Source organism: Myotis davidii, unplaced genomic scaffold, assembly GCF_000327345.1.
Source record: "Myotis davidii unplaced genomic scaffold, ASM32734v1 scaffold31, whole genome shotgun sequence".
NCBI classification, from domain to species: Eukaryota; Metazoa; Chordata; class Mammalia; order Chiroptera; family Vespertilionidae; genus Myotis; species Myotis davidii.
Window position 1 is genome coordinate 2,369,102 of NW_006283639.1, and position 4,707 is coordinate 2,373,808.

General features: G+C 44.8%; 1 pseudogene; it reads left to right on the forward strand.

The window, feature by feature from the left end:
• The first annotated feature begins 1,053 nt into the window (after positions 1–1,053).
• Positions 1,054–4,707, forward strand: part of LOC102774329 — a 7,558-nt pseudogene continuing 3,904 nt past the window's right edge.

Sequence of the window (4,707 nt, forward strand, 5' to 3'; positions counted from 1 at the left end):
ACTGGGGACGTGCCCGCAACCCAGGTACATGCCCTTGACCGGAATCAAACCTGGGACCCTTCAGTCCAGGCCTATGCTTTATCCACTGAGCCAAACCGGTTTCGGCAAGAGCCAATTTTTTTAAACTTATACTATATAGGTAGGTACATTGTTATTAACTTAATTAGGACACTCCTAAGGCTTAGGAAGAGCCACACTCAAGTGGCCAAAGAGCTGCATGTGGCTCGTGAGCCGCAGTTTGCTGACCACGGGGCTAAGAGATTTCTGTGAGTTAGAACCTATTAGAATCAAGACGATACAAGCCTCATTATTTCACAACTAGAAAGTTATAGAACTGGGATTTGAGTTTCATTTGTCCTCTCTGGCACTTATTTTGTGTGGGTTTTTTTTTTCTCAAGTTAAAGTAAAGTTGAAAGAATTGAATGGACCTGCCTCAATTATAATCTCCCAAGATGACTGTTAATAATTCATATTCCAGCTTCCCAGATAACTTTGGGAAACTTTCAAAAATCAAACAAGTAGAACATAAAGAATAATATCTCAATTTGAAAGAGTTGTCTAAGTCATTTAAAGATCAATTAAAATAGTAATTATCACTTTTTCTTTATCATTAGGGTTTGTGAATAAGTTGATGATTATGATTAATTCTGAATTTTGGGTTAGGTAAAAAATCATGAACACTAATATTTGAACTTTCTAGTTGGAGTCATGAAAGAAAAACCATGGGTGATACTGGTGACTGCAGAATGACAATTGTCCTTATTGTTTGTCAGTTAAGATTTTTTAAGACAATTAGTGAGGATTTTATAAAAAGGCATATTAAAGTCAAATAATACAGTTTTCCCAAAGTCATCTAAGAGTGGAGACATATTCATTGAATGCCACTTAACTACTCTGTAACAAATCTTATATTGTTATAAATACCATCTCAGAAGTAAGAAATATTAACTTTTATCCATGATGCTCTGTATCAAAGCATCATAGGCCAGTACGAAGGTTGAAAGTAAAAGTAACAATGGTGAGCACTGGAAATGTTCCACCTGGTAGAATAGCATGGTGAAGACAGCCACTGAGCCCACATCCTGGGAGTTGCAGAAAACCAACGATGGGATGTCCCTGGCCCTGATTTGTTTTACCATTTACGCCATTGCCGAAATTGTGTGGTCCTGCCTCCATGTGCCCAATGAACTGTCTAACACAGACTTTTTTTTAAGCAACTGTATTTAACAAACACTGAAATTAATGTTTCATACAAAGTAAAATTTATTAGCTATAACATCGATGAAAATTTTATTTCAAGGATAAGAATTTGTCCTATTAAATATATAAAGCTTAGGTGACAGGAAAGATCATATATATAAATATCACTTACATATGATTCCTGAGAAGATTTGGTCAATGTATATTGTTTTATTTTTATATATCTAGAGTAACACCAATCTACACATAGATTTTTAAGCCTTGCTAATTTTCTAGAACTAGCAAGAAATATTGATTTTAATCAACCAGCTAAGCTATTCAAAATACCGTTTTAAGGAGAAAAATTGCACAGAAGCAATTTATTGCTTTTAAATGCAATTAACCAATAATGTAAAATTTTATTATTCAGTTATAATAGTAAATTCAGAGAGTAAACCAGCCAAAGAAAATTGAAATTTTAAAGTAATTATAAGTGATGTAAACTTAACAATTGTTTATAATGTAGAAAAAATGTGTTAAACATTTGAATTATCTATCCTATATAATAAAAACCCAGCAGCCGAACAGCGGAATGATCAGAACTGGTGGTCCAGTTCTCTGAAGTGCACTGACCACCAGGGGGCAGACACTCAATGCAAGACCTGCTCCCTGGTGGTCATTGCGCACCCACGTCAGGAGCACGGGAACTGACCGACCCTGTCAGGAGGCCCACCAGCCCCATGGCAGCCACTCACTCTCTCAATAGTCCTGCAGGTTCAATCTCCAGAGAACGGGCCAGGCACCAACGGACCAGTGCCGCTGGCACAATCCTGACAGCACGGATGGCCTCCTGGAACTCGGCCTTGGGCACCTTGGCCACTTCCCCTCCCTAGATGCTCCACAAGGAAGAAAGGATATAAAAGCATCCGCCAGCAGCACCAGGGGTGACCAGTAAAGAAACAAAAACCGATGACCACGAGAATGCTGCAGTCAATGTCCAGAATCCAGCTCAGGAGAACGGAGAGAAAGGAGAATTCCATAAGTTGGCCGATGCCAGTATATTTCTGAGTGACTGCCTAGCGTATGACAGTGGTGTGACTGCAGAGGAAGGAGTCCAAGTTTCTCAACAGAACACCAAGGACTTCTTCCATGTTCTGAACCTTAATAAGAAATGTGATACCTCACAGCACAAGGTGCTGGCAGTGTCCATGTGTCCTCAGTCTCTGCCTTATTTTGCTGCTTGGACTTCAGCATCCTGGAGAGTCAGAAGGAATTTGTGCATCGGTACTGCCAACACCATGAGGAAGACCCCCGGCTACCCATGCTGACCTCCGCCTGCCCCGGCTGGGACAGATATGCAGAGCGCGTGCTGCATCACCCCATCACCCCCCACCTCTGCACGGCCAATCGTCCCCAGAAGATCATGGGCTCTCTGGTGAAAGATTACTTTACCAGATGGCAGAACCTGTCCCCAGACAAGATTTTCCACGTCATTGTGGCCCCGTGTTATGAAAAAAACTGGAGGCCCTTTGAGATGTTCCCACAGCTTTGCAGAGTTCCCAGGGTACTGACTGTGTGTTAGCCTCAGGTGAAACTGTCCAGGTAATGGGGCAAAGTGACCTCTCCATGAACGCCACCACCATGGACACTCTGCTTGGAGACATGAAGAAAGAGGACGTGAGACTCCACGAGGGTGCCAGCTCCAACAGGTACCTGGCGCACATCTTCAGGCACATGGCCAAGGAGCTGTTCAACAAGGACGTGGGAGTGCTCACCTATCGCACCCTGAGGAACAAAGACTTCCAGAAGGTCACCCTTGAAAGGGACGGAGAGGTTCTGCTATACTTTTGGGACTGGCTTTCAAAACATCCAGAAGTGGTCCTGAAGCTGTAGAGGGGCAAGTTCCCCTGCCCCTTCATGGAGGTCCTGGCCTGCAGCGGGGATGCCTAAGTGGCAGAGGTCAGGCCCAGGTGAGGAGGGCATGCAGACAGGGAACTGCTGCAGAGGGGGGAGGGAATTTCTCAACCTTCCTAATGCCGCAACCCCCCAACCATAAAATTATTTTCGTTGCTACTTCATAACTGTAATTTTGCTACTGTTATGAATCTAACGTAAATATCTGATATGCTATATGTGTTTTCCGATGGTCGCGACTACCATGAAGGAAAGGCTTAGCATCTCTGTCATCGCTTTGGTTTTCAGAATTCCCTGCTCCCCATCTGCCGGCTCCCTCCCTGAGGGGCGCTGTCATCATCACATGGGTGCAACTGGAATATTTTATCTCGAGAAGATTGCCCCAATGTACGTATCCTTTTATCTGATGATGAAAAAATCCCAAAGAACAAGAATGGAGACAGACTACTGTTTTTTAGGCTGAGACTTGGTTCTGTCCACATGCCTCAGAGAGATTGGATGAGAAAATGGCCCAGTTTGGCCCTGACTTTACCCACTTATGTTACTCTTGAAGGAGTCTTTGCCACAATGTGAATATGCTGCTACCTTTTGGAATAGGGGCTCATACAAAAAACTGCATTCCCAACTTTTCTTAAAACAGATCTATGTTCTGCAGCTGTGGCCACCGTCCTGAGATCAGGTCCTGTCCACCAGTTCCTGTCACTGGGAGTCAGGGGGCACTGGAGTGGAGCCCCTCCCCCCACCTCGCCATGCCCTTTCACATTCAGGGATTGAGCTGAACTTACTTTGGGGGAGGCCTGGCAAGGGTGACAGGTATCACAGATGGAAGGATGGAGAAAGGAGAGGCACACGCCCTGCTCAGTCTCTTCCTGTATGGGGTCAGGCAGATGAAGGCTGACCAGCCCAACCCACAATTGGGTGAGATAGTGTCCTCTGTGTCCACCTCTCACCAGTGGGCCCGGCCACTCCCCTCACTTCCGGGAAACCCTCTGCCTTCCACTACAGCCTGCTCTGCCCTCACATGCTGCTCGCCCTCAATGAGAAGGAAGAGGGCAGTTGGCCCACAGACAACTACACAGAAAGATACACAGCCATCACAGAGCCTGGCACCACATGCATGTTAGGGCCATTCTATGAAGGGAGACCTGTGGCCGGCCTGGTGTTGGTTTTCAGAGCACTTGGATTTTGTTACCATGTGGGTGATATTCTTCTTGAGCCCCTCAGCCTGTTAGATTTCCCTCATTCATGTGTTATTGTACCTGTACATCCATCTGGGTTGATAACTAGGACATGGTATAAAATTACCTATTTTCTGCTTTCAATCTATTTACAGTGGGGTTTCATCCTCTGTGGTAACGAAGATTCATTTCTGATTATGGAACTGTTGAAGTGTCAAAAAAAAAAGAAAGAAAGAAAGAAAAGTGGCTGCCAAGTGGCTTCTGACAACTGGCGGGAACATCTGCGGGATGGATCCGGATCCCAGGACAGCAAGGATGTCCCACTGCCAACCCAGAGAGCTGATCGGGTCCTGGCTCCCCTCCACCTCCCTTAGGATTCTACTTGTGCATGAATTTGTGCAACAACCTCTAGTGTGTGTGTGTGTGTGTGTGTGTG